We start from the raw sequence: 24285 nt of genomic DNA, 5'->3' as shown, positions 1-24285 counted from the left end.
GGGCGTGGCAGTGGGAGGAAATGAATAATAATAATTTCTTACGACGAAAACTGTCATCCCTGAAAATTTCATTCAAATCTATTCAGTGGTTCAGTTTTTATTTAATTTTTTCCGCACTCCCATACAAATTTCCCCAGTGTGCGCCGGCATGTTTTTTACCAACGACGACCCTAAGGCGTCGGTGCCAGGCTTCCACACTATTTTGCGTCCGGGGGAAATTCCCTTCAGCAGCGGCAGCTCCAGTCGTCCAAAAGTCGGGAGTGTAGTAGTTCCGTCCATCGGGTGATCGGATGTAATTTTTTTTGAAGTACCGAGCCAAACTCCTGGACTCGGAATGCCTCAGGCTGGCGTAGTACTCGGTGAAGTACTCCTCCACGTTGTTGGCCGGTACAAAGGCCAGTGCCTTCAGCATTCTTACCTCCATCGAGAATGACTCGTCACGGCTGATTTTTCGTGTGTATCCAAAATCTTGGACTTTTCTCCAAATTATTTGGCCAAAATGAAAGAGGCAACCCTTAGCCGTGGCTGTTGGGAACAGAGTTCGCCCGGTCCTTATAATGGCCTTCTCAAAATCCGAAAGGATGACATCTGGACACAAAAAGATGTTATACTCATGTGCTGCTGTTGCCAGTTGCTACCAGAAGACTGTGTAGGCTTTGATTGTTCTTTTGCTCATCAAGCAAAAAACTAATGGCACAACCGTTCCATCAATGTATCCGTGGACGGAAAAGAGTTGCCCCATAATGATTGGGACAACTTTGAAAGTCCCATCTACAATCCAGCACTTTGAACGTGCTAGAAGTTCAAGTGAAGACTTTGTAGCCATCAAGATATTGACTCCTCCATCATACACCTCTTCGGACTGCACAAAGACTTCACCGTCCACTTTGCGGAGCTCCTCTGGTATATTAATTTCTTCGAGTGTTTGCGGTTCTTTTATGTGGGAGGCGCGTACCCGGTGAATCTCCATTTTTTGGGCTCCCGTTGATGGTAGATTCGGGCGGCATTCTGGATCCACTGTCATTACAGTATCCCGTATAATTACGGAGGGTGGAAGCGATCCTTCTTCCGCCTTTGTTTTCAGCAAAGAATTGGCGTTGCGCACCTCTTTTTCATGTGGGAGGGGAGTGTGGCAGTGGATGCCCTTGACCGAGGTTGTGGTGTAGGTATCGCCAAGAGCAACACTGTGGATCCTCACCCTGCACGTAAGGTTTTTGTGCTCTGCGCAACGCCAAATCTGTTTGTCCTCGGTTTTTTTCTCCTGGTAAAAGAGGTAACCGTTGTGTACCAACATTGGATATCCTTTGTTTGAGAAAACAACCTGAAAAATAAAGAAAAAGGTAAAAGTTAATAAATTATAAATTATTGATAAATAAAGGATTCGATTGTCTTAAGCGATTTTCGATTTTAAGAAAATAAAAAACACGACTGGTTCGCACCTACATGCATTGGTAGATGACTTTACATTATTTAAAATTAAGTACAAACAATTTTATTTAAAATTATAATACACATTGTTTTACAACAAATTTTTATTCCGTTTATTTTACATTCGGGGTCATTGAAATTAATGTCTGACCACAAATTCTGGTGACTCGTCAACGAAACAAGCGCGAAAAAAATATGTATACCAATATAAACAAAAACAAAGAAACGTTTTCGAAGAATTTTAAAAGCCTTCAACAATTTGTATAGGATGCAAACGATTTAATTGAGAAAGGTATTTAAAAACAAAAAAAAAACTGAATTCTTGAATTTAAAAACGTCATATGCTACCAATTTGAAAGAAAAAGTGGGCGAAGAGATGAACGATTCACACAAGTGAAAAGATGAACGAATAGACGCACAGACGTATCAATCCTCACACGCACAGACGCACAAACCGACAGACGCCATGAGAAAAGCCGCTTTTTTAATTTCTCTATCATCGAAATGTTCGTTTTGATTAAGACTATCACTTTTTTTTTGACAAAAAACCGAATTATAGGGCAATTAAGAGAAATTAATAACACTGCGAGACCGAAGTTTACAAAGCGATTAGGGCAACAATAAACACTTACCTCAATTGTATCTGCCATTTCGTTTTTTTTTTACACAATTTAGTTTAAACACAAACTTTTTACACTGTAAAATACGTTCACTTTTACACAAAACTTATAAATAAACTTTTGCGATTTTCTTCAAGGATCAAGGATCCTTACATCGAAAGGATCAGAATCAACAAGAACGAATCGTTTTATTTTCTATTTTTATATTTTCTTTCTTGTCAAAAAGCAGAATAAAAATAAGCTAAACTTAATTTGCACGCCTTAAGTAACCTGCTCGTGTTCGTTTTTTTTTTTTATGTAATCAGAACGCTGCCTACACCAAAAAAAATATCGACTCATAAAAATTTCTCCATAAGCTTGCGTAAAGGTCTACGCTCGTGAACTAAGCCCAAAATTTTTTTTTTCTCCAAGTTATTTTTGAAAAAAAGTAATAAGAGATGGGAAAAAACAAAAAAAAAATTACTTAAAATTGATTAAATATAATCATTGTTAGTACCTAAAATAACATTTAAGGACCACAAACTGCAATATCTATGGAATATATTCTAAGCTACAAGCGTTTAAATTAAACAGACTGAAAAATCGTCAAAAAAAAAGCCGAGAAAATGAGGTTTTAAGTAAGCCATCCATAAAAAAAAAATGAAAAATTATTGGACATAATGTCACTGAAATATTAATATCTCGAAATCCAAGCCCTTGTTTTTGAATATTAAGGTCTTTAAAGAATTCTAGTAAGACTATTGAACTAATTTAAATATTTTTTTTAAAAAAATGTTTTCGAAAAGTTACCAAAAACTTAAAAAATTTTCCATGTTTTATTTTAAAAAAAAGTGAAAAAATCAAATGCTTATAACTTTTGATTGAAGCAACCAATATTTATGTTTATAGTCTTGAAATATAGCTTAAAACATACATACAAACGTTTTTTGAATTTAAAAAAAAAAAGTTTTTTTCACGCTTCTCATAAGCTTGGTAACGCCCCCTTTTTATGATTGGTTGATTTGCTATTTTTTAAAATTATATTTAAGTCACTCAATGCTATGAGAATCACGACTACCCACCATCAAAGACAACTCGTCGTTCAATAAAAGTAATTAAGCTTTTAATTTTTCCCAAAAAATTTCAGTCCCTTGTAGGACTTCTTTATCATATGTCATGTCTACCCAATACTGAAAAACTAAAAATATTTCTTGGAGATATTAATTCTTAAAAAAAAATCATTTTCCAAAAGGTTGTAAAAAAGGTGTAAAATCTCTTAAAAAATTTAGTAGTCCTTAAAAGAACAGAAAAATCAGCGACGAAATTTCACAAAAAACTGAAGATTTTCTCAGAAACACAACCTTTTTAAGTAGTTTTAATTGAACGACGAGTTGTTTTTCAGAATCTACGTGATTCTCATGCATTCGAGTCACCAAAATAATAAAAGTAAATCAACCAATCAGAAGCAGAGGCGGAACAAATAAGTGCAGCGCTGTCTCCCAAAAATCAAAATAGTAAGAAATTTCGTTCTTTCTGATTCTCATGAAATCGAGTCACCAAAAACGAAAAATAATCCAGAGCTGTCGATTGACGATCAAACGTTACGCGATCAAATTATTTATGATCAAAAGTGACCCTACCAAACGTGACCCTACCAAACGTAAACGATCAAACGTGACGCGACCATACGTAACCAACCCGTTTTAATTTATTGACATTATTTAATTTTGACTTTCGTTGCTGACTTTGGAGGCTTAGAAACATTTTCGTTTCGCTTCAGCAGCGTACTAGGTTAGCTTAAAATAAGAAAAAAATAATCAAATTGGTGGCTTCGAAATAAAATTTGTCTTACAAACAATTTGTTCTCTGAATTGTTTCTTATTTAAGAAAATAAAATGTATTTTTGTTTTGGTTTTCTAAAAAATTTAAACTCCAGTTTTTTGTTAAGAAATTTGTTCTAAAATTATGTACAATTTCATTTGTGCGTTCATTTGATCATTCGTTGGTCGCTCTTATGTACATTGTACATTTTAATTTGCAATTTTAGCTACTTGTCTTTCATATTTAGCTGTAAATAGCTCTATGATTTTTTGATAAAAAATTTTAGTGTATAAGTAAGAAGTATATCGTATTTTGTTTGCTTTTTTGTTTTTCAATGGAATCCATCATTTTCTTTTAGTTAAATTTCATTATTAAGTTGACAATATTTATATTTTATCATATTTTTTATGTTAATGTTGGTATTTTCATAATAATACAAATTCATTTTTAAATAACACATATTTACATAAGATAATCCTTTTTAAGCTATTTTTTATTCATAATAATTGTTTTTGCTAATAATCGGTATTTTGAAAGACTGTTAAACAAAATATGTAAACGCTTTTTTTACTTAATAAATAAGACAATAACGTAAAGTATTAATTTTATGTGTAGTAAAATAAGGATTTGGTAGTTTTTGTATGTTAACAGCTATTTTAAGTAAAAAAAATTAAAGAACTAAACATTTTTTGTGATTTTTTATTGGATTCAATTCTGTGATTTTTAAGAAGCAATATAGCGAGAACCGTTTTAGGATCCGTTCATTAGATCAGAAGTTAAAGTCCCATGACCACTTTTTGATAGTTTCGATCCACTGTGCGACGTCTCACCTACATAAAGGGGCCAAGGCATAGAAACCGTCGCATCCGTTGATTTGTCGACGGATTTTATTGACCTTGATAAACAACATTTTTATAAGAACCAATTCGTATATTAGTTGGACTTGATGGCTGCTGTTTGTTTATACATAGGTTTGTTTTCGTGAGAACTTATGTATTTTATTGAATTGCCCGTTGAATGGACTCTTAAAAACGTATACGAAAAAAAATTCATATCCCCACTTTTAAATAAGTTGAAAATATATAGGGTTATTTTATTTTCATAACAATGAGTTCAGTCAATGAGGAATGAAATGCAGTGGATCCGACAAAAGTTGTAACGTCTGCTAAGTTTGGATGCAGAATTGAAGAGGGGTTTATCCTGAGTATAAATCCTAGAGAAAAAAATAGTACTGGGGAAAGTAAGATACCTAATTATATTTCGAATCTAAAAAGCCCTTGCAAATTTTCTGTTCGACCAGGCGTCTAATGAGACTAATGCGTTTTTCAAAATGGCGGACGCATCACAAGACCAAATAATACGCAAACTGAGATTTATACTCAGGATAAACCCCTCTTCAATACTGCATCCAAACTGAGCAGACAGACAACTGTCGGATTTTTTCCCATTGACTGAACTAAATGAAAGTTTAAGAAAAGAACAAGTCAACAAGTCAAAAATTTGTTAGGTTATCTCTTTCATAACAATAATATTGTTAGACAGTGACATCTTAAATGAAAAAAAAAAAATGCATTCTTATTTCCCCACCTAAATAAGTAAAATAAAAAACGCATTTTTATTTCCATTATATAATTCTGTTTCTGTTGTTAGATTGGGACAAACCTTAGCCAACGATATATGACATCTTTCTCACACACACTCCCCACCTCCTCATCAACTAGTCGAAAAAAATGTGTCATTAAAATACGGTTGTAGTGTTATGTAAAGTATAACACAAGGTGGAGAGGGAGAAGTAGTCGAGTAGTACAACAGATAGGTTCATGCTGTGATTGTGTTGCTCCCACTTCCACCTCCCACCAAAAAAGAACACTTTATATGGAACATTTTGTTGCTTAAATTTGTTTTATTTTTTAGTTGGCCTCTGACCTCCATCGAAAAAGGTGGTTGTGTTACCTCCTTCTTATATTTTTTTTTCCTATAGGTATCTACCTGTCATCCTTATTGCAATTGTCAGGTATTAGACCAGTGCAAATCCGGTTTTCAGAGGCCAAAAGTTGAACAAATTATAAGCAGCATAAGAGTGGTGGGAAAATTTAGGATAAATGGTATATGAAAGGGGAAAAATAAATTGCCCACAAAAAAATTGGGGGAAAGAGGGTGGATGGGCGAAAAAGTGGGGTGGGTGTCAAAAATCATGGTTTTTTACGATTTCTGTCAAAACTATACGTCCTATCGAAAAAAGTCAAATGCAAAAGTTGTAGGTATTATAAATGTCTACAACTTTTACTCAAACAATTTTTTTCTATAACCTCAAAATTATTGAAAAAAATGCAAAAATACGATTTTTTGATTTTTTATTTTTATCTTTTACAGAAATGGTTGGATTTTAACAAAACTTGGTTAAAAACTACTTTGTTATGTTTTCTATCTATTAAAAAAAAGACAAAAAAACAATTTTTAAGACTGATTTTTCCGTAAATGACAGTAATATTGGCGAGAAGTAATTTTCCATAGAAACCAAATTATACTTTTCTAATGGTCATTGACCTTTTTAATTTGAATCAAGCACTAGAATAGCTCTTACGTGCAAAGTTTTTGAGATATTGAATTTTGAACGTCCAAAACACTATTTTTCTGATTTTGGCATGGTAATATGTCAAAAATGTGACGTGATAGAATTTTTCTGACTTCGGATTCAAGCTCAGCGCACAAAAAACCATTAGAAAAGTATAATTTGGTTTCTATGGAAAATTATTTCTCGCCAATATTACTGTCATTTACGGAAAAATCAGTCTTAAAAATTGTTTTTTTGTCTTTTTTTTTTAATAGATAGAAAACATAACAAAGTAGTTTTTAACCAAGTTTTGTTAAAATCCAACCATTTCTGTAAAAGATAAAAATAAAAAATCAAAAAATCGTATTTTTGCATTTTTTTCAATAATTTTGAGGTTATAGAAAAAAATTGTTTGAGTAAAAGTTGTAGACATTTATAATACCTACAACTTTTGCATTTGACTTTTTTCGATAGGACGTCTAGTTTTGACAGAAATCGTAAAAAACCATGATTTTTGACACCCACCCCACTTTTTCGCCCATCCACCCTCTTTCCCCCAATTTTTTTGTGGGCAATTTATTTTTCCCCTTTCATATACCATTTATCCTAAATTTTCCCACCACACTTATGCTGCTTTTAATTTGTTCAACTTTTGGCCTCTGAAAACCGGATTTGCACTGGTCTAATACCTGACAATTGCAATAAGGATGACAGGTAGATACCTATAGGAAAAAAAATATAAGAAGGAGGTAACACAACCACCTTTTTCGATGGAGGTCAGAGGCCAACTAAAAAATAAAACAAATTTAAGCAACAAAATGTTCCATATAAAGTGTTCTTTTTTGGTGGGAGGTGGAAGTGGGAGCAACACAATCACAGAATGAACCTCTCTGTTGGACTACTCGACTACTTCTCCCTCTCCACCTTGTGTTATACTTTACATAACACTACAACCGTATTTTAATGACACATTATTTTCGTCTAGTTCATGTGGAGGTGGGGAGTGTGTGTGAGAAAGATGTCATCTATCGTTGGCTTAGGTTTGTCCCAATCTAACAACAGAAACAGAGTTATATAATGGAAATAAAAATGCGCTTTTTATTTTAAAGTATAACACAAGGTGGAGAGAGAGAAGTAGTCGAGTAGTCCAACAGAGAGGTTCATTCTGTGATTGTGTTGCTCCCACTTCCACCTCCCACCAAAAAAGAACACTTTATATGGAACATTTTGTTGCTTAAATTTGTTTTATTTTTTAGTTGGCCTCTGACCTCCATCGAAAAAGGTGGTTGTGTTACTTCCTTTTTATATTTATTTTTTCCTATAGGTATCTACCTGTCATCCTTATTGCAATTGTCAGGTATTAATTGATGATAAATACTGAAATTCGTTGTCTTTTTAAACTCAATTATTTTAATAAATTTAAATTAAAATTAAATTTTAATATTCATCAACTATAGTTGACAATTAATCCAGTCAAATAAGGGTTTAACCTCGGAATGAATGTTAGTAGAAATTTTTTTGCTCAATACCTTCCTTTTGCCATTCTATAACATATCTCAAAAGTCTAGAAAAATCTCATGTCCGCTTGTCGCTATTTCAAGGTCAAATCGCGAAATGGAGATTTTCAAAATTAGCAAAAATAGGCTATGGTATTATATACACATATGATAAATGATTTCAAGGTAATTTTTAATGCTGATTCCAAAAAATCTGAAATCAAGACAATCTGACGTCTCTGGAAAAAGTTATACCTGTTTTTCATCTGTCAACTCATATTATTATAACAGTTGCAAACTTACTGCCGAAAACCCTTAAAAATTATGGTAGATGGACCAAATTTTGCATGAAGATTTTAGAATCCATCATTATTAAAAATCAAAACAATCCATTACAAAAAATATATATACCTACGAAATAATGGTATTTTTTGATGGAGGGGCAAATTTTAGGATATGCACTAAAGAAGATTTTTGTTCATCTTAGGAATAAGTGCTAATAGGCTATTTTTTTCATTTTAATCTTTGTTTGGATATTCTTTAACTACCCTCAAAAATCTAAAAAAAAATCTCATGTCCGCAAGTCCTAATTTTCTTGGTTTGAAAATAAGGTGCAGATTTTAAAAAATTAATAAGAAAAGTTTAAATTTTTATATGTATACCAACATAAGCGACATGATTTAAAGGTATTTTTTAACACTTATTCCAACAAAACTCACAAACAAGTCAACCTGACCATCCCTGAAAATAATGCACCTTATTCATGTTGATCTGACACAAATATCTGAAGTTATTTCGTAGGTATGTATATTTTTTGTAATGGATTGTTTTGATTTTTAATAATGATGGATTCTAAAATTTTCATGCAAAATTTGGTTCATCTACCATAATTTTTAAGGGTTTTTCGGCAGTAAGTTTGCAACTGTTATAATAATATGAGTTGACAGATGAAAAACAGGTATAACTTTTTCCAGAGACGTCAGATTGTCTTGAATTTAGATTTTTTGGAATCAGCATTAAAAAATACCTTGAAATCATGTATGATATGTGTATATAATACCATAGCCTATTTTTGCTAATTTTGAAAATCTTCGCGATTTGACCTTGAAATCGCGACAAGCGGACATGAGATTTTTCTAGACTTTTGAGATATGTTATAGAATGGCAAAAGGAAGATATTGAGCAAAAAAAATTTCTACTAACATTTATTCCGAGATTTACCCCTTTTTTCTCCTTATTTGACTGTATTAAATAGCAATTGGGGTGACAATCTTCTAACGAACCAAAAAAAAAAACATAAAATTCTGATAGTTGGGTAGGTGCATAAATATGACACAAAAGACCTGCCCATATGGCAAATATATAGGTATATTAGAATTCTTTTTATTAGGCGGGGTTTTTGTTTGATTTTTAACTTATCATGTGTCAAATAAATAAACAAGGAATGGGGTTGTTTTTTTGCATAAAAAGATTAAACCACACCCATTTTCGTTAAAATCTATTAAAATAATCAATGAGAATCGATATTCTCTTATTTATGTTTCCATAATTCCATATCGTTCCTCGCAATTGTTGCCAACCCAAAAATCACATGTCATAGCTTAACATAACTTTAGAATTCGTAACTCTAGTTTTTCGGTTTCGCGTAACTTTGACGGCCGTAACTCTGTCGCCCGTAACTCTGTTATTCGTAACTCCGTTACCATTTCGCGGATTTGGAACGTATCTGGATTGCATGGTAGGTTTTTTAACTGCTTGCGTAGATGTCGGAGGATCAATAAGCTTCATATTTTCGTATTTTCTTAATAAAATCTTTAGATCGACGATGTTGTTGGCAGTTAAGAGAATTTGTTTGTTAAGGAATGAATCGGGAATTCTCTTAATAATGTAACTTATTAACTCTGGCTCTTCGATCTCGGCCTGTGATGCTATCTCTTGCATGACTAACAAGTATTGTAAAAACGTGTCGTCTTTGTGCTTTTTACGCGTTCGCAAAATGTTGTGGATGTCTGAAGCAGTAGCATTATTGTGAAATTCAGATAGTAAGGCATCTTTTAATTCGCTCCAACAACGGCATGAAGTCGATCGCAAAACCAATTTCGCCGTTCCCTTCAATAATCGTCTAGCACAAATAAAACTTTCTGATTCATTTAGTTTGTACATAAGCCTTGCATCTTCAAAGCAACTAATCCACTTCTTAACGGGATAATTGTCGTCCCCTGAGAACGTTGGTGTCGTGTCCTCAACATCACGGAATGTATACATTAGCGATCGCACATCACTTTTTGAACTGCCTAACTCGGCCAATCTCTTCTCTAAAAAAGCAATCTCCTCTTTCTTTCTGACAATTTCACGTAAGTTTTCTAATCTCTGTGAAAGAGCTCTCTCATCTTCTAAATGGTCAGAAGCATCACCATCGTTTCCAACGTCATCTTCGTCATCTTCCTCATCGATATCAACATTAGAGAACAGCTTCTCCAATCGATTATCGTCGAGGAGAGCTATTCCTTCCTCTAAACGTAGCTTCAATGCGGGTTTTAGTCCCAACGTGGATAAATTTAACTCCTCAAGCTTAGCTTTAAGCTCTGGGACTGTCGCACTTTCGACAAATCTTTCCGCACGTGTTCTCGCATTCATAATTAATTTAATTTACTTTACTCAAAACTTTGGAATTAAATTAAATAAATCTTTTTTCATAAATTTTTAATAAAATGTCTAAACTTGCACAATAAAATCAAGTGGGCTTTTTTTCTCACTTCTGATTAGTTATAAGTACTTTAATCATGCAAATTATAATTCATGCAAACACAAATGAGAACACTAAACACGTCTTCGTTTTATGATAGCTTTATTTTCGAGTGTCTTATATTTCTTGAACATAAAAACGACTAGCATAAGTACATAATTATATAAAAAGCTTTGGAGACTTTTCGATAGTGCAATTAAAGTAAATAAATCATTCGATTGACCCGTAAGAGAGAAATCTCAAGCACAGAATAACTGAATATTACTTAAGTCTTAATATAGAGGGTGTTTCAGCTTAATTGCATTGAAAGTAATCTCTTACAGGTTTAAATATGGTTTTTATACCAAATTTGCCTAAAATTCTTACATACATACTGGTCCTTCAAGCCGGATTATTTTGAACCATTATTTGGAAATTTCGAGTGCCTAACTTGGTGTGGTTGATTGGGAGTATTTTCGAGACTTTTTTTGTGATGCATCGTGCATGACCACAAACATTTTCGTTTTCTGCGAATTTATTCCATCTTAAGAAAGAGCTCCTCAATATCTTCAGATCGTGTTATAAGATATTTTTGTTTTTGAGACTCGTGAAATTGCTGTTTTTTGTTTTTTTTATTCACCCGCTATAAATGTCGTTAAGGGAACACGTGGTCATGCCAAGGGACGGCTGACCAAAGCAGCAGATTTCGCTGCCACAGTGTATATCAATTCTCCACTTGCTATGCTACAAATTCGTCTCGAAGAAGTTGGAGGAAACGTGGTCTGATTTCATAGCGCTACAGGATGAGATGTATTTGTACATTGATGAGGATGAATTCGTAGAACCAGAACCTGAGTTCTATGAATATGAGGCAAAATATTTTGTTGCGCATTCGGTCTTATCAAGTTTTATTAAAGTTAAATTATCGTCTCAACCTGCTAGGGAAACGGTTGCTGAAAAGTTGGCGGGTCAACAAGCCGTTTTCTTGGAGAAGTTGAGCTCTACCCCAGGCAAATCATCGGTTAACATTCCTAAGATAGGAGTGTCAAATTTTTCTGGTGAATACGAGGACTGGCCTGCCTTTAAGGATATATTCACTAGTTCTATTGACCATAATCCTTCAATCACTCCTGCACAAAAGTTTAACTACCTTAAAAGTTACTTGAGTGGTACAGCAGCTGACTTGGTAAGCCATATGAAGCTTACGGATAGTAATTATTATTTTGAGGCTTGGGATAGGTTGAAGAAACGGTTTGATAGGTCGTAACTAATAATTCAGTCGTTTATAAATTCATTTGTTTCATTGCCATTGACAAGTCATTAGGCCTTAAATACTTTCAATACAACAGGTCGCGATCACTGGTTGATCTTTCTTTTACGTCAGAAGCTTGATGCAGATACGAAGCAGGCGTGGGCTGAACATTTGGAGTCAAAAGAAGGTCTTACAATAAATGATCTTCTCGAATTTTTACAAAACCGTTGTGTGTGTTTGGAATCTTGTTCATCCGGAAGTGGCTACTATTAATATATCGACAAATCTTGCTTATGAGCAGGCACTACTTGTTGCTTCAGGTACATCGAGTTCTTCGTTTTCAAATTCGGTTCCGTCGTCGGTAGTTAGTCATCATTCTTCTGATCCCAGTCACAGTTTTCACACAATTCTCCCAACAGCTGTTGCCAAATCCCAGGATAGGAAAAGGTCGTTCCATAACAATCGTATGCTTCTTGATACTGGTTCACAAATTTCGTTCATTACTGAACAGACTGTTTAGAGCTTGGGACTTCGTCGATGTTAATCTCGGATTCCCGTTCTTGGCGTAGGTTCGACATCAGCAGGTTTTAACAATGGTATAATGACACTGAGGCTTATTTCTCGATTCAGCAAAGTTTGTTGACGTAGATTGTCATGTGCTATCGAAATTTACATCGTTGCTGCCGGAATCTCACGTGGACAATATTGACTTAGGAAAACTTGTGACTGTTGATCTCGCTGATCCTTATTTTAAGGGGTTATATCTAGTTGTAAGTGCAAAAAAAACCTTCTTTTTTGTGGATTTTTTGTACAGAGGCATTTAATTATATAAACATAAAGAATACATATCCATATAGCAGATTTAATGTATTAAAATAATTCACTGTGTATTTAAAAAAATATTGGGTTCCGTTATTTTTGTAGTAGATCTCCTAAACGACCTCCAAAAAAGAGGTGTCTGGCGGTGAGCAAGATATCTCTGATCCAACCCGAATAGCACAAAACACGATTTGCAACAAGATTTTTGTTGCATTTGTATCATACTGAGGTTACCTGAAACGAATGCCGTTGTAACTCAGTTTTATTTTTGTACCCAAAAAATTCTTTGAAACTTTTTTATTCGAAATGCTGTTTATAGGTTTTAATTAAGTTCAAACTTGTTTCTTTAAAAAAGCAGATGTTGTTCAGATGTTATAAACAAGTCTCGAAGTTAAAAGTTGGTAAAATGTTATATTTACTCTTAATCAATTTCGATTTTGGTTTCTTTCCACTAAAATGTTGATAAAACCTTTATGCAGCATACTCTTATAACAATTGAGTAACTCAATTAAAATGTTTAGTTGCGAATAATTTGAAATACATCCAAAACGATTAAACAACATCACACAAACTATTATAGTATTTGCAATATTTAAGGATGGAACAAAATATTTATATAACATTGGAATGGTTCAAGTAGTTGGTAAAAGACAAATTAAAATCATTTTGTGTACCTACAATACAAATATAATACAAATTTTAAGAAAGCATAATTTTTTTATTAGCCTTTATGAATAAACACAATCTACATCTGATTCGATGTCTTTTTTAGATACTGAACTTCCTTATTGTACGTTAGGGTGGGTCGATTTTACTTTATTTTTTTTTATCTCGGTCATTTATACAAATTTGTCACTGAGTGTGAATTATCAAAAAAAGGTTATATGTATTTGACTTTTAGTTCTTTATCAAGCAAAAATCTGTACAAATGCGTTATGAATTAAAAATCATGAATTGTTTTCCATTTCTATAATTAGTTAGGGCATTTGCTAGAACAAATATTTAAAAGTTCAATGTAACTTATTTTTTTGATGCCTCACACTCAGTTAAATAAACATACCTATCTTATAACATTCTATCAATGGTTGATATCGAAAATATTAAAAACAAAACAACTGGATAACGCAAAATAGTAGACAAAAATAAACTATAAGAAAACATTAAAAAGAAGTAATCAAATTATGTGGAATGCCTCAATTTATTTCAGTTATTTGTTTATCATGTCAAAAAAAAACAAAGCTTAAGAAACTTTATTGATTGATTCTTTAATTAAAATTAAAAACACAAAACTAATTACATGTCCATCTGAAGAAACAAACAAAGTAATAAGTTGGGCAAAAAATAAAAAAAATTATTGAATAAAAATCCACAAATCAACACCAAAGAAAAAAATTATATAAATATTGACTATTAAACATTTTAATTGTTTTTGTGCACTAAGTACAATCAAATTAGAGTTGTTAAAATTTTCGAAGACATGTGTTCGAAGGTTTTTTTGTTTTGTTAAGTTGGCTGTACTTCTTTCCCGAAAACGAAATTCCGATGGAGATTGTCGATAAGGAGAAAAATTCCCGGGAGAGAAAACCTACTCCCGGGGAAATTTCTCACGTGAGATTGCCGATAGGGCTGATTAGGTTAACTTTCATGAAACATGTTTTTAGTTCAGAAAACACAAATAAGACCAAGAAATAACAAAATTTAACCTTTATAAAACACAATTGCCACCAATTTGTTGTAAATCAAGAGGGGAAATGCGGCTGTTTGGGTTACAATATTGTATAAGAATATGTTTCTGAAATTAATGGAAAACAATTTGATTGTTTTCCTGGAGTTACATCTGCCAAATTAAAACCCATCTGTGCTATTCGGGAAGTCACTTAAAATTAAAAAAACCAAAAAATTCATTTTCCGGATAGACGTTTGCAGGTAATGAACGAAGGAATAGTCAAAATTTTTATTTTTGACAAAATGGCGGCTTCCCAAAGAAAAAAATCGTTGTTTTTCACGAAAATTTACACTTTAAAGTGGCTTAAAAAATCGATATTGTCAAAAACCTTTTTCCTTCGTTCATTACCTGACAAAAGTATCTTAGAAAATTGTGTAAAAATTTTAAGCCGATTACTTCTGCCGTTTCGGAGAAATTTAGCTCACCGCCAGACAACTTTTTTTTGGAGGTCGTCTAGGAGATCTACTACAAGAATAACGGAACCCAATATTTTTTTAAATACACAGGGAATTCTTTTAATACATTAAATATGCTATATGTACATGTACTCTTTATGTTTATATAATTAAATGCCTTTTCACAAAAAATCCACAAAAAAGAAGGTTTTTTTGCACTTACAACTAGATATAACCCCTTAATAAACCAGGTCCTATTGACGTGTTGATTGGAGCAGATACTACTTTTGGATCGGTTGTTGTAGGAAGATCTGCACAAAATTCTCCTCATGTTAATAAGGGTATTAAGGCTTTTTGTACGCATTTTGTACTCAATTGAATCAATCGTTTTGTATGCAGCTGGATCATTCGCTTGCATTTGATCTACAGAAATTCTGGCGGTTAGAGGAAATTTCTTTCAATCGATCACCAACGTGCTGAAGAGTTTAAAAAAAAAATGCATCCAAGACTCCTTGATGGTCGTTATGTCTTAAAATTGCCTTTCAAGTCCAATGAAAACTTAAATTTTGAAAGCTCTTTTAGTGTTGCACTTCGCCGTCTTCATTCAATCGAATGTAGATTTTTGTCAAATCCTTCCTTAAGGGAAAAGTAAATGTTGATGGATGAGTATTTGTCGTTAGGTCATATGGAAGAAGTTCCCGCTGCTGAAATATACAAATCCTCTTACAAGTCACACTATCTTCCTCATCATGCGGTGTTTAAGAACGATAGCAGCACCACAAAAGTAAGAGTAGTTTTTGACGGATCAGCTAAAACGAATCGCAATAGATCCTTGAAGGATTCACTTCTTGTTGGACCAACAATCCAACGTGATATCTTCTCTGTTTGCTTTCGTTTTAGACGGCATTTGTACACCATTTCAGGAGACATTGAGAAGATGTATCGACAAATTCGTATTTCACGTGATGACATCGATTATCAAAGAATACTTTTGCGTAAAAACCCTGATGAACCCTTGAAACACTTCCGACTATTGACAGTCACGTATGGAACTGTGCTCCTTTTTTTGGCAATTCGGACACTCAAGCAGCTGGCTTTGGATTCTTCTGAATCGTATCCTCTTGCATCTGCAACTGTCTTTAACGATTTTTATGTCGATGATGTAATCACTGGTGCAAAAGGAGGATTTAACTTACGCAAGTGGACAACAAACTGCTGGTCACGTTGCTTTCATTACCAGAAGACCAACGTGAAATGTCCCCAGTAGAGTTCGAAGATTCTACTCCAGTCAAAATCTTAGGATTGCAATGGTGTCCCTCAAAAGATCGATTTACTTACAAGGTCGAACTAAGTGAATCAATTGTGTGTACCAAACGTCGAATACTGTCCGAGGCTTCTAAAACTTTTGACGCTTTGGGATTTCTAGTTCCAATTGTTGTTGCGTTGAAAATTCTCCTCCACGATTTGTGGAGGAAAAAACTGAGTTGGGATGAGGAACTTCCAAAAGAACTGGCTGATCGATGGAGGATTCTCTGACAGGAGTTAACCCTCATCAAAGAGATTCAAATCCCTAGAATCATCTGGAAAACAAAACTAATTGTGAGTTCCATGGATTTTGTGACGCATCTCTGGACGCATATGTACCTGTGGTATATTGTAGAAGAACAAATGTCGACGGTATAGTCTCAGTAGCATTGGTAGCTGCAAAGAGTAAGGTTTCTCCTATCAAAATTTTGTCTCTTCCAAGATTGGAGCTCTGCGGAGCCCTATTGTTAACACGTCTAATCAATAAACTTAAAATATCTTCACAGGATAAAGAAATGAAAGTTTTCGCATGGACAGATTCATCAGTCGTGCTCCACTGGCTTTCTTCTCCACCAAAACAATAATCGGTGTTTATCGGCCCTCAAATGAGCTGTGGTGGAAAGGACCCTCGTGGCTTTGGATGGAGAAAAATCAGTGGCCATATTCAAAATTTTCAATAGAGGAAGTGGAATTTTCAAAGGAAGAATTGGAAGAAAGGAGAAACCCGAAAATGCAGTTATTTTTGTCAAATGCTATTGAAGATAACATGTTGTTCTTCGGAGTACTACAAATGTATTAGAGTCATTGCAACAATGTTTCGGTTTAACTCGCGTATTTCAAAGGAGTTCTCTGCACTTCGTAATTATCAACCCTTGTGCGTGCAAGAACTAATTAAAGCTAAAATAACAATGCTTAGGTTTATCCAGTTAACATCGTTTTCATCAGAAATCAACGCTTTAAAAAAATGGTAAAGAACTATCCAAAAAACATAAACTTTTAAGCCTATCGCCTTTTATTGATTCCGACGGGTTACTTAGAGTTGGTGGTCGTATGCAAAATTCCGACCTTTCATATGTGCCCTTGATTATGAAAGTGGACTAAGTCACTCCTAAAAATGCCATCAAATCTAGCCTAAAAATAATTATTATTTAAGGGGTAAAGTTTATTTAAAAGCGAAATTGCAGTAAATAAACTTCCTTCAATGATTTCATAAAAGAAATACAATAAAATCGTTATAAGAAAATTATTTTGTAAGTTTTTCTTTAAACAATGCAAAAAGTGACTTAGTCCACTTTCATAACACTGTGCAAGTCGAAATTCTTGACAGGCGCGCGAATAACTGTTTCGCCCTATTTCGGACCCGAGAAATCCATTGGCATCATTAGTTTTTCGATTTATCGGTACGACTTCGAACAAAATTTTTTTTGAAAGTTTTTTCAATTATTTTGAGAATTTTCCACTGTTTTTAGTCATTTTTCAATCAAAAACATTGTTTATATTGCTAATAATTCTGCTCAAACGTTATTTGATACCAGTAGAAAGACATTGTAAACAATTTTGAACAATTTATTTGAAAGTTTAGTGATTTTTTTTTGAAAAAAATTTAAAAAAATCGAAATTTTTTACATTGTTATCGTTTTTTCGCTGTTTTTGTTCTCTTTTGCACAAATACATAGCATGTTTTCCATTAAAAATTAATTTAACTGTTAATTTAGTGTTAGTTTAACTTTGACATACTATCGATAGCATCGATAACAAAAAAATATCGAGTACATCGATACTTCACAAAACTATCGATAGTTTCAATACTTCCAAATTATTATACCACAAGGCTACCGATATTATCGATAGTTTTTTCTTAAAACTATCGATACAATCGGCAATGGAAACTATCGATATCTACCAAACACTATGTTAATTCGTTGTTTACATCCAATGTCAAACGAAAACTTAACTTGTAGTTCAAATTGTGTTTAATTAATTTCAAAGCTATCGATAAAGCTTGTGGTAAAATAATTTGGAAGTATTGAAACTATCGATATACTAACGAAGAAAAAAATAACAAAAATAATAAAAAATTATTAAAATTATTTTTATTTTAAGTGGAGTGATTGAATATAATTCAATATAAGTTCAAGTGACCTCAACTCCAAAAATTTATAAAGCGTTTCGCCCAGGTACGACAGTGGGCTCATCATTTTTGGAGTTGAGGTCACTTGAACTTATATTGAATTGTATCGATATACTCGATATTTTTTTGTTATCGATGCTATCGATAGTATGTCAAAGTTTAACTAACACTAAATTAACAGTTAAATTAATTTTTAATGGAAAACATGCTATGTATTTGTGCAAAAGAGAACAAAAACAGCGAAAAAACGATAACAATGTAAAAAATTTCGATTTTTTAAAAAAAATTTCAAAAAAAATCACTAAACTTTCAAATAAATTGCTCAAAATTTATTACAATGTAGCAAATAACGTTTGAGCAGAATTATTAGCAATATAAACATTGTTTTTGATTGAAAAATGACTAAAAACAGTGGAAAAATCTCAAAATAATTGAAAAAACTTTCAAAAAAAAATTTGTTCGAAGTCGTACCGATAAATCGAAAAACTAATGATGCCAATGGATTTCTCGGGTCCGAAATAGGGCGAAACAGTTAATCGCGTGCCTGTCTCAAAAATTTTTTTCAAAAAACTTGCACAGTGAATCATGGGCACATGTAGTGAAAAACACCCCATCATATTCTGTAAATCAAGTCGTGTAACTGAACTAATTGTTAATTATACCCATGAACATAATTTACCCCCCGGTGTCCCTTTTTTTTATTTCTTTATTAAAAAAAGGCTATTATATTGTTGGCTGTAGAAATTTAGTGCGAAAGGTAGTTCATAATTGCATTCAATGCTTTCGTCAGCCTCGTGAATCGTCGAAACAATTGATGGGAAATCTTCCTGTCGAAAGAATCCGTTTTTCGCGTCCGTTCAGTAAGGTGGGTGTTGACTATGCCGGGCCGATAACGATAAGACTATCTCGCGGAAGAAACCCTAAATTCGTTAAAGTATATATTGCTCTATTTGTCTGTTTTGTTACCAAAGGTATTCACCTTGAACTCGTTGGTGATTTGTCGACAAATACATTTCTTATGGCTTTAGATCGGTTATGTGCGCGTCGCGGAAAGCCAACCGAAATTTGGAGCGACAATGCAACGAATTTCCATGGTGCCAAACGTTTGCTGAATGAGATGTTCCAATGCGTTGTGAATGACAACATCAACAGATTTTCATTGATCATCTTGCCAAGGACAATATCACATGGAAGTTCATTCCACCATCAGCGCCTCACTTTGGAGGCTTATGGCAGGCTGGTGTTAAGTCGGTGAAACAGCACTTGAAACGAGTGATCGGTGAATATATCCTCACGTACGAAGAAATGTACACTCTTCTTGCCAAGAATGAAGGTCTTTTGAACTCACGTCCAATGTGGCAGACATCGGATACGGAAACCAGTGCACTTTCACCCACTTATTTTATGATTGGGGAGGCATACACCTCAGTTCCTCATCCTGATTTGAAAATTCTAAAAATTCTGTTCAAACTAATTGGTATCTTTTACAGAAATTTTCCCAAGGCTTTCGGAAAAGATGGCATCAGGAGTATTTAACATTAGAGTTGGGCACTTTAGTTCGTTTGAGTGATCGATCACTTTAGTTCAAATCACGCTACTGAACTAGTTCATTTTACTTCAATTTATTTTTATCACTCCGGTTTTGTTAGAATTAAAAAACAAAATTAGTTTGTACAAACTGTATCCAAATTTATGTAAAATTGACGCATTCTTCATAATAAAACAAATACAACCTACAAATAACAGATGTGTACATATTTTATTTTCTATAAAGATTCTTAATTTCGTTCATATACTTGTCGAGCTTTCTGGTTCCTGACGAAAGTCTGGAAGAAGTACGTTTTGCTTTCATTAAATCGAAACCATAGTAATGCAAGGACCAAGATGCTACTTGTTTTTTGTTCTTTTTCAGAAATAAGAGTTAGTGGTGCTTGAAAAAGAAACGCTGATACTGGCACAGTTTAACATCTAAATCTTGTGGTAGAACAGAAGAAGTGATTTCGCTCAACAAAGAATTGGATGCAATTTCATATGCACTTTGGTTTCTGCACCCCTTCTGTCAGACGTTTAAGTCTGTCGGGTTAAAAGGGCGTTGTCGTCGTATAAGACAAGGACCAAATTTGAAAATTCCTTATACAGATGGGACTTCCTTTCACCCAAAAAATATATAAAAAATGATAATGTAAGGTGACCGCAAGCTGTTTTGTAATGTCATATTACGACTGCTCTAGGTTGCTGTTTAGTTTTTTGAAACAAATCTTTTTCGCTATTCGCGAATTAAATTGAACTAAGTAAGTGAAGTAAGTTCACTAGTTCACCAAGATGAACTAGTTCATTGAACTAGTTCGTTCGCGAACTACACAAGCCTATTTAACATCACTCCAACAAAGGCAAAAATGGCGAAATATCCAACCAAATTTGTTAATGTTGTCGTTGTGTTGAAGGTACCAAATCTTCCACCATCTAAATGGATTCTTGGACGAATAATCGCTACACTTCCAGGAGATGACGATAAGGTTCGAGTTGTCAGAGTACGAACCATGAATGGAGAGTATACTCAACCAGTTGTTAAAGTTGCCCCACTTCCATTTGCTGAAAGATCATAGTCTTTCGGGGGAGCTGAATGTTCAGGAATGAACATCATTTATTTATTTATTATTACTAAATATTTATTATTTATTAATTCTTTAATCTATTCTGTTTTGTTTGTTAAAAGATAAAAATACCTATCAAAAAATATTTATGTTCCACACTTTGCCAAACATTATCATACAATTTATTTCAATTTATTTCAATATAATTTAAAGTTAACAAAGACACATTAAGATATAAATCTTTTAGAGTATCTAGAATATGTACAATTTACAATTTTACGATAATAAATTCAGTTTAAAATTATAAAAAAATTAATTAATTTAATTAATACAGTATTCAAAATCGTGAAAATTTAAAAATAAATTAATGTTCCTAAAGATTTGAGAAGTTCAACTATAGTTTCCTCTTAAAAGTGACATGTGAGGCTATATTCTGCAATTCGTTTGGAAGTAAGTTCCACAAACGAATTGCAGATACATAGAAGGAGCGTTCAGCGATGATGTGCGAAAAACGCGGTAAAATTAGTTTCAATCCTCGCGGGGAATTGGCGAACTGAATCGATTCACTTAAATATGAAGGACATCTACTGTGGACGACATTATGAAACCTTAGAATAAGTCTGTATCTCAAAAAATTCTCAAAACTCATACCAACCAGGAAACGATGTAAATGGGATACACTGTTATGTCTCTGAATACCATATATAAAACGAACACAGTCATTAAAAGCAACATAAAGTTTACGCTTACATAGGCAATCAAGAATCGGATATACTGAACAATTAAACGTTAAGTATGGCAAAATCAACGATTTAATGAGGTATTTTTTCATATCAGAGGACAGTAACTCAGAGGAAGATCTCAAAGATCACAGACCAAAATAAATTTTCCTGATAGTATCTGAGATTGCACCACAACAGCTTAAATTACTATTTATTTTATACCCAAGATATTTAACATCATTTACATACACTATTATTTCATTGTCAAGAATTACCGGCGGAAATTCTTCAAAACTTAACTGGTCCCTAGAACATAGCATAGCGACAGATTTAGCTGGATTAAGTTTCATAGAATTGTTGTTCGACCACGTGAGAACATTACTCAGATCTTCATTTAACCTTTCTATACCATCCTCCATCAGACCAATTGAACGAAAAATGTATAGTACAACATCATCAGCATATAAATGGATTTGGCTATTTTTAATTACGGACGGAGGGTCATTAATGAATAATGAAAATAAAAGTGGACCCAATACTGAGCCCTGCGGTATACCCGTGTTGATTATAATAGGATCACAAGTATCCACATCCGTTTTTATCCGTTGAATTCTATTCAATAAATAGTTGCTCATAAGCTTAAGCGAGGTGCTAGAAAAATTAAATTTCACCTTAAGTTTAGTTAGGAGGGTGGAATGATCAATACACCAAATTTATCACAATCGAGCGCATATCTAAAATCCGAAGTAACTTTAACTACAGCAGACTCACAGCTGTGTTTGCTGCGAAACCCAGATTGCCACTGTGAGAGCAAGTTACTTTCAGTTATATGGGTTTGAATTTGGTCGTGAATAATTTTTTCAAATACTTTACATAAAAAACATAATACACTTATAGGCCTGAAATCAGAAGGATTAGAAGGATTAGGTTTTTTAGGGACTGGTATTATATTAGCATTTTTCCACGCATCTGGGAATTAGGCACTATAAATTGAGAAATTAATTACATGAAGAAGATGGCTAGTTACAATAGGGAGAATAAGCTTTAAGAACTTTGGCGATATACCGTCAGGACCAATAGAATTTGATTTAACTGACTTTATGGAACAAAATAACTCGTAAGGAGTAATACAAACAAATGAGAAGGTATTTTCATCATCAGCAGTGTTAAACAAATCATGAGAAATACATGAACCAGAAAAAGCCGGGATCAAGACATGAGACATAGATTGGGCACTAAAAGGGCATTTGTTTTCATTTTTGTCTTCTTTAAAGTTTTTTTAAGTTGTTCCATAAGTCTTTAGAACCGAGAGACGGGTCAAGTTTCGCTGAAATAAATTCTCGCTTGGAGTTACGAATAAGAGAAATAACTTTATTACGAGCTACTGTATATTGTCTTCTATTATATTCTGTTCTGTTAACTTTAAACCTCCGGAAAAAACGTTCCCTTTCTCGAATCATAGCCTTTATGTTTTCATTAAACCAAGGACATTTTTTGATCTTAAATTCTTTTGTAAAAATTGGAACATATTCATCATATATCCTGGTAAAAACATTATTAAAAATTGAAACTTTAGTATTACCATCTGACGAAAAATAAATATCATTCAATTCTGAATTAAGAAAACTCGTTTGTATATTTTCATGGTCAAAGCTGTTATACGACCTACAACTAATTATACGACTCAAATTCGTTGTATTTACTTCAAACTGATAAGAGCAGAAAATAAAATCATGAATGAAATCAGATGTAGGCCTAATTTGATCATTTCCTAAAATTTTCCTCTTCGAACTTGTCAAAAACATGTCCAGTAAGGATGGATTTGAATCAGACTTAAAACAAGTTGGCCAAAAGGAATTTACAACTGACAATCCTATAACATCACGAAAATGGTTTAATAATCTCGTTATACTATTGTTAAGTAAAATATTTACGTTAAAATCACCCCCGATCAAAACGCCACTGTACCTAGGACCTAGCTTTAACAGCGGATCTTTTAGTTCATATAGATTTTCTTCTCTAAACATGTTTGGTGGGCTGTATAAAGAGACAAGTAAGCATTTTTCAACTGCATTTTTGATTTCAACACAAATAAATTCAATATTAGCAGCAGTAGACCGGTAGACTACAGATGCAGAAATATGCTCACGCACAAATAAACACACACCACCTCCAACCCTGTCCTTACGATCATTTCTGAGCAATTTAAAACCAGGTAAGGCCACAAGAGCATTCGAATTATGAGCACTCAGCCATGATTCCGATACCATAATGACATCCACCATAGAGGTGCTAAACATTTGATAAAATACTGAATATTTAGATCTTATACTCTCAGCATTCAAACAGCAAACATTAAGGCCATCAAACGCACGACACATCACATTTAAACGACTCCTTACATCAGGATCTGTACCAAAAACAATTTTTAATAAATAAATTCTTATAAAGAACCACCACCAACTTAAAAGAGGACCTAATTTGCACTAAAATAAAATATTAAAAAAGACATTCGTTAATAATAATATAAGAAAAAGTAAATTCCAATTAATTATAAATACAACTAGAAAAAATAAATATTTTAAAAAATTTAAAGTATGATTCAAATAAGAAACCCTTATAAAAAAACATTCTGATAATCATATTGCAAAAAATAAAAATTAACTCTGCTCAAGAAATTTAATTTTAAATGAGAGCAATAACCAAAATTAATGAAAT

General features: G+C 33.2%; 1 protein-coding gene across 3 annotated transcripts in view; it reads left to right on the top strand.

Annotated features, from left to right (window-relative positions):
* LOC129907265 (polycomb protein Sfmbt-like) overlaps positions 1 to 24285 on the top strand; it is a 215374-nt gene that overhangs the window by 183854 nt on the left and 7235 nt on the right. The window lies entirely within an intron of this gene.

The sequence above is a fragment of the Episyrphus balteatus genome, chromosome 1, assembly GCF_945859705.1.
Source record: "Episyrphus balteatus chromosome 1, idEpiBalt1.1, whole genome shotgun sequence".
NCBI classification, from domain to species: domain Eukaryota; kingdom Metazoa; phylum Arthropoda; class Insecta; order Diptera; family Syrphidae; genus Episyrphus; species Episyrphus balteatus.
The sequence above is the reverse complement of the archived record's forward strand: the minus strand, read 5'-3'. Positions and strand labels throughout refer to the sequence as shown.